The sequence below is a fragment of the Eschrichtius robustus genome, chromosome X, assembly GCF_028021215.1.
Source record: "Eschrichtius robustus isolate mEscRob2 chromosome X, mEscRob2.pri, whole genome shotgun sequence".
Classification (NCBI taxonomy): domain Eukaryota; kingdom Metazoa; phylum Chordata; class Mammalia; order Artiodactyla; family Eschrichtiidae; genus Eschrichtius; species Eschrichtius robustus.
The window spans coordinates 34,258,902-34,271,543 of record NC_090845.1 but is presented as its reverse complement, the minus strand read 5'-3'; positions in this window follow the sequence as shown (position 1 = coordinate 34,271,543).

The following is a 12,642-nucleotide window of genomic DNA, read 5'->3' as shown; positions in this document are numbered from 1 at the left end:
AGTTTTCTAAATTATGATTGATGTTGGAAGAAAAAATTATAACATTCTCTGATGTGGTTCTAAATACCTGTAGAGGAAATATTTTTTTTAATTCTATAATAAGCAAGGGAGCGTAAAGGAAGGTAAGAATGCTGCACTTCACTCAAACTGATAAAATGACATCAGTAGACTGAGAAGTTATGAATATATAATACAATAAGTAAGCTATCATGAAAATTTTATGCAAAGAGCTACTCTTAGAAAACACTTTAGATGAATCAAAATGGGACTTAAAAAACCTACAAGTAAACCACAGCAAGACAGGATCATAAACAGAGAAACAAAAAATGGAGTGAACAAAGACAAATTAAAAAAAATAAAATGCTTAAAAATAGGGAGAAGATTGGCATTTTTCTATTAGGTAAGAAACGTGTTGTATCATTACAGACCCTGTAGGCATCAGAAGGTTAATAAGGGAATAATACAAAAATGTCTACACACGTACATTTGTCTACACAATTGGCAAGGATGTGCAGAAAGTGGAACCTTTGTGAATTGCTGTTGCAATTGTAAAATGGTGCATGGAAAATAGTATGGCGGTTCCTCAAAAAATAAATAATAGGATCACCATATGTTACAGCAATTCCACTTCCAGCTATATACCCATTAACTGAAAGCAAGGAATCATACACATATTTGTACACCCATTTTCTTTTTTCTTTTTAATTGAAGTACAGTTGATTTACTGGTGAACAGCACAATTATTCAGTACATATATAACATGTTCTTTTCATATTCTTTTCCATTATGGTTGATTACAGGATATTGAATATAGTTCCCTGTGCTATACAGTGGGACCTTGTTGTTAATCTATTTTATATATAGTAGCTTGTATCTGCTAATCCCAAACTCCTAATTTATCCCTCCTCCGCCCCCTTTCCCCTTTGGTAACCATAAGTTTGTTTTCTATGCCTGTGAGTCTGTTTGTGTTTCATAAATGTTCATTTGTGTCATATTTCAGATTCCACATATAAGTGACATCATATGGTATTTGTCTTTCTCTTTCTGACTTACTTCACTTAGTGTGACAATCTCTAGGTCCATCCATGTTGCTGCAAATGGCATTATTTCACTCTTTTTTATAGCTGAGTAATATTCCATTGTATATACGTGCCACATCTTCTTTATCCATTCCTCTGTTGTTGGATATTTAGGTTGTTTCCATGTCTTGGCTATTGTGAATAGTGCTGCTATGAACATTGGGGTGCAGGTATCTTTTCAAATTATGGTTTTCTCTGGATATATGCCCAGGAGTGGGACTGCTAGATCACATGGAACTCTATTTTTAGTTTTTTAAGGAACCTCCATACTGTTTTCCACAGTGGCTATACCAATTTACATTCCCACCAACAGCATAGGAGGGTTCCCTTTTCTCTACACCCTCTCCAGCATTTCTTATTTGTAGATTTTTTAATGATGGTCATTCTGACCGTGTACACCCGTTTTCATAGCAGCACTATTCACAATAGTCAAAAGGTGGAAGCAACCCAAGTGTCCATCGATGGATGAAGGGATAAACGAGATGTGGTATATACATATAGACACACAATGAAATATTATTCAGCTCTATAAAGAAGGAAATTCTGTCATATGCTACAACAGGGATGAACCTTGAGGACATTAGGCTAAGTGAAATAAGCTAGTCATAAAAGGACAAACACTGTATGATTCCACTTATCTGAGGTGTCTGGAGTAGTCAAATTCATAGAGGCAGAAAGTGTAATAGTGGTTGCCAGGGGCTGTAGCGAGGAGAGAATAGGGAGTTATTGTTTAATGGGTATGTAGTTTCAGTTTGGAAAGGTGAAAAGTGTTCTGGGATAGATAGTGTTAATAGCTGAACAATGTGAATGTACTTAATACCACTGAACTGTAAACTTAATGGTTAAAATGGTAAATTTTTGTATTTTACCACACATAACACAAAATTGTTAAAATGAATGTCAGGATTCAGGTGTAACCCAGGGATAAGCAATATAGACAGACTTCCCCAGCGGTATGATCAAGCCACTCGAATGGTATTAGTAAGCAAGACACAGCATAGCAGCTCCAGTTTGTTTCTCTCTGTACGTTTACCTTATTTCTCTATCTGGAGTTCAGACTTATTGATGTTTTGTCTGCTGCATACACTGTCATACCTTGGCTCCCAAATTTTCCTAACTGACTAACTGAGACCGAAAGAGCTTCTCCCGTCCCAAAGCCAAATTCCTAGAGAAAGAATCTGATGGCTTTGCCCAGGTGAGTTCCATGCTCTTTTTCCAACTGATTTGTGCGGTCATGTGGGAGGATGAATACGGATACTGAGGACTCAGATCTAGAATCCAGTGACATTTGTCTTTTGAAAGAAATGAAGCTATTGGTAAGAGAGAACCACAGGCATGAATGAAGCAGATAACTCTGGATGAACCCTTTCTTGGTGCCTCACAAATACCACTGCCTGGACAGCCTATGCATGTAGTGGGGATGCCCTCACCTCTCTCACCTCTGTGATACAGATGTCAACAGTTCCTACATAAGTATTAGAGGATGGGAGTGATTCATCAGTTCCTGTTCGTACCTCTCCCATACTCATTCAACACTCACTGGCCAGTACATAGACAACTCTGATCCATTGCAAATGTCTGCTGAAGGGCTTTCTTTCAGATACTTGTGAATTAATGCCCTTAGAAAGTAAATGTTCCTATGGAGCAGCCCTTAGCAATGACAAATGAGTACTGGAGGATGACTATGGACCCCACTGGCTCTGAGAAAGAAGGGGGATTACTCTGAGGCATGTTCTATCTTGCACTTCAGAGATCCTGAGGAGAAGTGATATCCATTTGGACATAGAACAAACCTGTTAATAACTCACCCTCTTTTGGGCTTCCTCCCCTTCCACATATCATCTCACTATCTTCTTCCCCTAATGCTGCTTTCTGTGATCAACGCCCAAATAAACTACCTCCTATCACATACCATATAAAGATTTCCCTCTTTGGGATGCAACATAAGATAGGAGCATAGGACATAAATTGCCAAATGCCTATCTTCAGGGCTGGCATGATGGAGGGAAACAGGAGAGGCCAGTAGTTGGCAAAGGTAAGAAAGAGAAGCAGGAGCCGTGAGAAAGCTTCAGGTCTAACGTGTACCTGGCTGAGTCAGTGCACAGTGTGAATACAGCTTGAACACTGGAGGAAGATCCGATCTTTGCAGAGAAGGAAAAAAGAAGCATTGGAGGAGAGGGGGCAACGTCCTCAGCTCAATCATGCAGCAAGATCAGTAACAGACAAGCTAAGTAAGACTCATCCCCTTGAAATCTTAGCAGATGGGAACACAAAGGGAGCAGGGCCCTACTGGCTGCCTGGAGACATGGGATTCATGTGGTCAGTAACCTGAGATGTATTAGGGAAACTTCTCAGCTGAGATCCAGAGGAGTGAATTAACAATCCACTAATATATTCTTAGTTTTCACTTGAGTAATTAATTGTTAACCAGTCAATATAAAGATACTGCGCCTTACAAATGAAACCATTGCCTAATGTTTCACTTCAGTAAAGTGCTTCTTGTAAGAGGAAAGAATCCTTTCCTTGCAGATATAATATTAAAAAGATAAGGCCTTCATTTGAAAACTGTATAAGACACCATATTTTAAGGCTTAAAAACAGAGAGAACTTCAGAGTTTTACTCAGGAACATGTTAATTAATAAGCAAACATACAAAGATCCAACAATCTGATATGTATTCACTGAGACTACACTAACTCTGACAGAAAAAAAGCATAGAAATTACTTATCTAATCCTAAACTGTAGACACCAAGGTTCTTTTCAGTGATAGCTGATGAGAAAGAACCAGTTCCAATATCCTTCACTAGTTGACTGAATTGCAAAGTTTTACATAACTCTTTCAAAGCTAAGTATTTCCTGAAACAGAGGAAAAAAAAAAAAACTTTAGTAACTGATTATAATCTATATAATTAAACCTCTAGAAACTCCATAGCTATTTCTACTTGAAAGTGATTGGATTTCCTTTATTAATTATATTTCCAACATTCTAATAAAATTTGTAGTTAAAAATTAACCCAGAGACACTAGGAAAAAAGGCACTCTGTTGCTTCTTTGATGTATACCCTTTGGCTCTAAAAATTTAGCAGTATAAAAATAAAGAATCAGGGCTTCCCTGGTGGCGCAGTGGTTGAGAATCTGCCTGCTAGTGCAGGGGACATGGGTTCGAGCCCTGGTCTGGGGGGATCCCACATGCCGCGGAGCAACTGGGCCCGTGAGCCACAACTGCTGAGCCTGCGCATCTGGAGCCTGTGCTCCGCAACAAGAGAGGCCGCGATAGTGAGAGGCCCGCGCACCGCAATGAAGAGTGGCCCCCACTTGCCGCAACTAGAGAAAGCCCTGGCATGGAAACGAAGACCCAACATAGCAATCAATCAACCAATCAATAAATCAATAAAAAAAAATTTAAAAAAATAAAGAATCAAAGAGACTTAGACAAAATAAGCATTTTCATACACAAAAGACAATATAGAAAGCTGGAGTGGTTAATGGAGCTGATGGTCTATATTCCAAAGCAGGCAGTGGGGGATGCAAATTTACCTCTTTGGGATAAGAAGGACTAGAGATCTTCCATGTGAAATGGAGAAAAGGAGTTGGCTTCACTGCTTAAATCCAGGGGCTATGATTTCTAAAAGTAGGGTGAAAAAATTCTGATAACTGCTGCCCAGAGCTGCAGGCAATGTAAGCTCGAGCTGCCTGAGGCTCACTAATCAGTCCTGTATATCTTTCATATCCCTACCAGGGAGGAGGCCCAAGCCTTCATTATGAGAGTTACTTGTCAACTGAGGGCACCAGGACATTCCTGGAAGTAGCCTCATAACTCCTTGTCAGAGAGGAAAGAGCTCAGAAAGTGAAAGAAAGAGAAAACAATGCAAAGCAAAAAAAACCATATTCCCCTTAGATAAGCCTGTGATCCACCATTCTAAAATGCATGAAGAAACCTAATGCTAAGAAAGACAATCAATAAGATAAACATCAGAACAGGAATTATCTCCTCATGATATTAACTTTATGGAATATTTTGACAAATGCTTTATAGTAAACACTGCTATGATACTCAGAGATAAAATCTTATTAAGGAATGAACAAGAAAACATTAAACAAGAAGTTACATATATTTAAAAGGTGAATATAAAAAAACTAATCGAAATACAAGAAATAAAAAATATCATAGCAATAAACAATAAAATCAATAGACAGGATAAACTCTAAACAGAACACCACTGAAAAGACTATTACTGACTTGGAAGATAGCACTGAACACTTCATCTACCACACAGCAAAGAGATAAAAGAGGTAAGATATATGCACAAGCTGTTAATATTCCCACAAGATCGATTGAGATCCTTTACACTTAAGCTTCAGGCCCTAAGCTCTTGGAATCTCTTTCCAGAATACAGAGAATGCAGGCAAGGAAAAGAAGGAATATTTGATAAGATATTCGCTGAGAATTTTCTGACATGGAAGAGAAATATAAGTATTCAAAATGATAGCACACTTTGAGTACCAAGCAGAATAATAACAATAATAACAATAATAAAATAACATAATAGACCCATTGCTAGATACATAATAGAGAAATTTTCAGGAAATGAAGAATGAAAGAAAAAAAACCTTAAAAGCTAAAAAGAAAAGTCAGTTTACCTTTTAGGTAAACTTGACATATAACAGATTTCTCATCAACAAGAACAGTCATAGAAGATGGGGTAATAACTTCAAAGTGCTGAGGGGAAAAATAGTTATGAACCCAGAAATCGATGCCTAGAGAAAGTGTAAATTGAAAGTAAGGGCAAAATGAAGACATCTCTAGAAATAAAAAGACTAAAAGAAGTTGTCACAAACAAACCCTTATAATATTGATTTAGGTTAAAAGAAAAATCTTAAGTGAATGACAATTTTTTTTCTTCCTGCTTGTATGTTTCAACCATGTGTTTTGTTTACAAGGAGGCTGAATAGGACTCAAAACTTCCCCAGGCTCCTCACAATCCCAGCTTAACTCTTTCCTTCCCAGGGTAAATACCCCACGTTGCCCAGTCTGTTCTCCAGGAACTATCCTTGCTATGCGGTTGTTTGGCTCACTGGGGACAAGACCTCGGATTGCTGTACCCAACATCAGGAGCAGGATCTAGATATTCCTCTCTTTAACCAACTTCTTCTTAGTTTACACCACTGCCTCTTCTCTCTGCTTGCTACTTTTTAAATGTTTGTTTTTCAGAGTCATATCCGTGGCCCTCTTCTCTTACTGAATATTTTGTCTGAATGTGTGAACATTAGAAGCACCCAAACACACGTTAAAATGTAGATTTTTGCATTTAGCCTCAAATAATGAATCAGAATGGAGGAGAGTGAACCTTGTAACTGCATTTTTAGCAATCAACTAAGACAATTCTAATGCATACTAGGATTTGAGAACCACTGCTTTTATAAGCTTACTATAAACATTATCATGCTTTGCTTTTGACTCATACCAATAAGTCACAAAATTATCAGAATCAAACCCATGTTCTGAGTTCCATATGCATATATTCACCTGCTAACTGGCCATTTCAATATAAATGTCCTTTATTTACCCATCTTCCTACCCCTTTACTCTATGTAGTCCCTTAGCTGAGAATGTATTCCCACCAACATTTGTTCCCACATTTTCTGTCAATCCCCAACCCAATAATCCTGAGCTCCAACCACTGCTTACTCCTGGACATGCTATGTACTGTCACATTTTTATGCTTTGGCACATGTCCCTCCTCCCAGTCTGAGAGGCCACACTCTCCTTCTATACCCAGAAGACGACAACTCCATCAATATCCTGGTCAAATGTAATGTCTTCTGTGAAGCCTTTTCTTACTCCCCAGCCAGGTCCCTACCTCTGTCTTTCTACACCAAGGTCTCAATCACAGCATTTTCCATGTGGTCTGGAAACTGCCTATTTACACCTGTCTTCCCCACCAGTCAGGGAGCACTTGCAGGAAGGTCTGATCAGTGCTCATTTGTTTTTATATCTCAAGGTTCAGTACAGAACCTAGCTTGGAGTAGTACTCAGCATGTGTTTATTAAGTAAGGGCATAAACACACAAGTGAATTGATAGATACTTGGCCAACATTCACAAATTCCAAATCAGCATATGTATTTTTTAAAATGTACAGTGTCAGCTTCATATGGAACTTTCAGAATCTCAGAAAACTCTTACATTCCATTCTTCAGAAAATTCACATACTAATGAGCAAATTGAGATCCTCAAATAAGAAACTCCAAGTAAAATCTTTTAATGCTTTTTTCAGACTTCTTTTTAAATATGAAGCTACAAAATATCAACAGCATGTTCTGTGTCCTCTAGAGATAAGAAAGAAGTTTGTGGACACTGTTAGCTCTTAATCTGGTTACTCCCCCTACTCCTCATGTAACTGCTCTGTCTCTGAATTGATTTGGTGCCCTTTGGTTTTTTTAAATTGAAGTATAGTTGATTTACAATACTATCTATGATACAAAACTATCACTACAGTGATAGTTTCAGGTATACAGCATAGTGATTCAGTGAGTGTTTTCTGAGTATATTCCATTATAGGTTATTATAAGATATTGAATATAATTTCCTGTGCTCTACAATAAATCCTTGTTGCTTATCTGTTTTATGTATAGTAGTTTGTATCAGTCTGCTTCTGCTTTGTATGTAGATTCATTTGTACTATTTTTTTAGATTTCACATATAAGTGATATCATGTAGTATGTCTTTCTCTGACTTACTTCACAAAGTAAAATATTCTCTAGGAACATCCGTGTTGCTGCAAATGGCAATATTTCATTCTTTTTTATGGCTGAGTAATATTTCATTTTATATATATATATATATATATATATATATATATATATATACACACACATATATATAATACACATACATATATATACCACATACTCTTAAGCCAATAATCTGTAGATGGGCACTTGGCTTGTTTCCATGTCTTGGCTATTGTAACTAGTGCTACTATGAACATTGGGGTGCATGTATCTTTTCAAATTAGAGTTTTCATCTTTTCCAGATATATGCCCAGGAGTGGGATTACTGACTTATATGGAAACTCTTTTTTTAGTTTTTTAAGGAATCTCCCTATTGTTCTCCATAGTGGCTGCACCAATTCACATTTCCACCCACAGTGTATGAGGGTTTCCTTTCCTTCACAACCCCTCCAGCACTTAATATTTGCAGACATTTGATGATGGTCATTCTGAGTGGTTTGAGATGATACCTCACTGTGGTTTTGATTTACATTTCTCTAATAATTAGTGATATTGGGCATCTCTCTATGTGTCGTTGGCCATCTGTATGCCTTCTTTGGGAAAATGTCTATTTAGATCTTCTGCCTATTTTTTGATTGCATTGTTTGTTTTTACTGATACAGAGTTGTATGAGCTGTATGTATATTTTGGATATTAACCTCTTGTTGGTCACATAGTTTGAAAATATTTTCTCCCATTCCATAGGTTGTCTTTTCCTTTTGTTGATGGTTTCCTTTGTTGTGCAAAACCTTTTAAGTATGAACAAGTCCCATTTGTTTATTTTTGCTTTTATTGCTTTTGCCTTGGGAGAGTGATCTAAGAAAATACTGCTACGATTTATGTCAGAGAATGTTTTGCCTATGTTCTCTCCTAGGAGTTTTATGGTGTCATGTCTTATATTTAGGCCTTTAAACCATTTTAAGATTATTTTTGTATATGGTGTGAGGGAGTGTTCTAATTTCATTGACTTACAAGTAGCTGTCCAGCTTTCCCAACATCACTTGCTAAGGAGACTGTCTTCAACACCACTTGCTGAAGAGACTTTCTTTTCTCCATTGCATATTCTTGCCTCCTTTGTCATAGGTTAATATACCGTAGCTGTGTGGGTTTGTTTCTGGGCTCTCTGTTCTATTCCATTGATCTATATATTTGTGCCAATACCATGCTGTTTTGGTTACTGTAGCTTTGTAGTATAGTCTGAAGTCTGGAAGGATTATGCCTCCAGCTTTTTGTTCTTTTTCCTCAGGATTGCTTTGGCAATTCTGGGTCTTTTGTAGTTCCATATAAATTTTAGAATTATTTGTTCTACTACTTCTGTGAAAAATGTCATGGGTATTTTGATAGGGATTGCATTAAATCTGTAGATTGCTTTGGGTAGTATGGCCACATTAACAATATTAATTCTTCCAATCCAAGAGCATGGGATATCTTTCCATTTGTTTGCATCATCTTCAAGTTCCTTTATCAATGTTTCATAGCTTTCAGCAAACAGGTTTTTAAACTTCTTGGTTAAGGTTATTCTTAGATATTTTATTTTATTTTGATGCAATTTTAAACAGGATTGTTTTTTAATTTCTCTTTCTGATATTTCATTATTAGTTTAAAGAAATATAACAGATTTCTGTATATTAATCTTGTATCCTACTGCAGTAATAAAAAAATAAAATAAAATAAGGGAATACTATGAACAATTATATGCCAACAAATTTGACAACCTAGAACAAATGGACAAGTTCCTAGAAACATACAGCCCACAAAATTGAATCAAGAAGGAATAGACAAAAAAAGAAGAAATAGATAATTTAAACAGACCAATCATTAGAAGTGAAATAGAATCTATAATTTAAAAACTCCCTAAAAACAAAAGTCCAGGACAAGATGGCCTCACAGGCGAATTCTATCAAACATACAAAGAAGAACTTATACCAATCCTTCTCATACTCTTCCAAAAAACTGAAGAGGAGGGAACACTCCCAAAGACATTCCATGAAGCCACCACCACCCTGATACCAAAACCAGACAAAGACACCACCAAAAAGAAAATTATAGGCCAATACCTTTGAAGAATATAGATGTGAAGATTATCAACAAAATATTAGCAAACCAAATCCAACAAGACATAAAAAAGATCATACACCATAACCAAGTGGGATTCATGCCAAGTTCACAAGGATGGTTCAGCGTATGCAAATCAATCAATGTGATACACCACATCAACAAAAGAAAAGACAAAAACCACATGATCCTCTCAATAGGTGTGGAAAAAGCATTTGACAAAATTCAACATCCATTAATGATAAAAACTCCTACCAAAGTGGGTATACAAGGAACATATCTCAATATAATAAAAGCTATCTATGACAAACCCACAGCCAATATAATACTAAATGGTGAAAAGGTGAAAGCCTTCTCACTAAAATCTGGAACAAGACACGGATGCCTACTCTCACCTCTTGCATTCAACATATTATTGGAAGTCCTAGCCACAGCAATCAGACAAGAAAAAAGAAATACAGTTATCAAAATTGGAAAGGAAGAGCTAAAACTGGCATTGTATGCAGATGATATGATGCTAGATATAGAAAACCCTAAGGATTCCACACAAAAACTACTAGAATTGATAAACGAATTCAGCAAAGCAGTAGGTTACAAAATTAATGTACAGAAATCGGTTGCATTTCTTTATACCAACAATGAATGGGAATGTAAAAAAACAATACTTTTTAAAATCACACCCCACAAAATAAAATACTTAGGAATAAACCTAACCAAGGAGGTGAGAGACTTATACGCTGAGAACTATAAAACATTAATAAAGGAAATTAAAGATGACTCAAAGAAATGGAAAGATATCCCATGCTCTTAGATTGGAAGAATTAATATTGTTAAAATGTCCATACTACCCAAAGCAATCTACAGGTTTAATGCAATCCCTATCAAATTACCCATGACAGTTTTCACAGAACTAGAACAAATAATCCTAAAATTCATATGGAACCATAAAAGGCCCAGAATTGCCAAAGCAATCCTGAAGAAAAAGAACAAAGCAGGAGGCATAGACCTCCCAGACTTCAGACAATACTACAAAGCTACAGTAATCAAAACAGCATGGTATTGGCACAAAAACAGAAATATGGATCAATGGAACAGAATAGAGAGCCCAGAAATAAACCCACACACCTACAGTCAATCTTCGACAAAGGAGGCAAGAATATACAGTGGGAAAAAGACAGTCTCTTCAGCAAGTGGTGTTGGGAAAGTTGGGCAGCTGCATGTAAATCAATGAAGTTACAACACGCCTTCTCATCATACACAGAAATTAACTCAAAATGGTTCAAAGAGTTAAATATAAGACATGACACCATAAAACTCCTGGAAGAGATCATAGGCAAAACATTCTCTGACATAAATTGTACCAGTGTTTTCTTAGGTCAGTTTCCCAAGGCAATAGAAATAAAGACAAAACTAAACAAATGGGACCTAACCAAACTTATAAGCTTTTGCACAGCAAAGGAAACCATAAACACAATGAAAAGACAACCTACAAAATGGGAGAAAATATTTGCAAACGATGCGACCGACAAGGGCTTAATTTCCAAAATATATAAGCAGCTCATAAAACTCAACAACAAAAAAAACAACACAATGAAAAATGGGCAGAAGACCTAAATAGACATTTCCCCAAAGAAGACATACAAATGTCCAATAGGCACATGAAAAGTTGCTCAACATTGCTAATTATTAGAGAAATGCAAATCAAAACTACAATGAGGTACTACTTCACACCAGTCAGAATGGCCATCGTTAAAAAGTCTACAGATAAATGCTGGAGAGGGTGTGGAGAAAAGGGAACTCTCCTACACTGTTGGTGGGAATGTAAGTTGGTGCAGCCACTGTGGAAAACAATATGGAGGTTCCTCAGAAAACTAAAAATAGAATCACCATATGATCCAGCAATCCCACTCCTGGGCATATATCCAGACAAAACTATAATTCAAAAAGATACATGCACCCCTATGTTCAAAGCAGCACTAATCACAATAGGCAAGACATGGAAACAACCTAAATATCCACCAACAGATGAATGGATAAAGAAGATGTGGTACATATATACAATGGAATACTACTCAGCCAAAAAAAGAATGAAATCATGCCATCTGCAGCAAGATGGATGCAACTAGAGATTATCATACTAAGTGAATTAAGTCAGAAAGAAAAAGGCAAATACCATATGATATCACTTATATGTGGAATCTAAAATATGACACAAATGAACCTATCTATGAAACAGAAACAGAATCACAAACATAGAGAACAGACTGATGGTTGCCAGGGGGGAGGGTGTTGAGGGAGGGATGGAGTGGGAGACTGGGGTTAGCAGATGTAAGCTTTTATATATAGAATGGATAAACAACAAGGTCCTACTGTATAGCACAGAGAACTATATTCAATATCTTATGATAAACCATAATGAAAGAGAATATATAAAAGAAAGAATATATAGATACGTATAACTGAATCACTTTGCTGTACAGCATAAATTAACACAACATTGTAAATCAACTATACTTCAATAAAAAATATTAAGATATTTTAAAAAACAATAAACTAGAGAGGTGGATGGTTAATCTTGTATCCTGCTACCTTCCTGAATTCATTTATTAGTTCTAATAGTTTTTGTGTGGAGACTTTAGGGTTCTCTATAGAGAGTACCATGTCATTTGCAAACAGGGACAGTTTTACCTCTTCCCTTCCAATTTGGATACTTTTTATTTCTTTTCTTGTCTGAT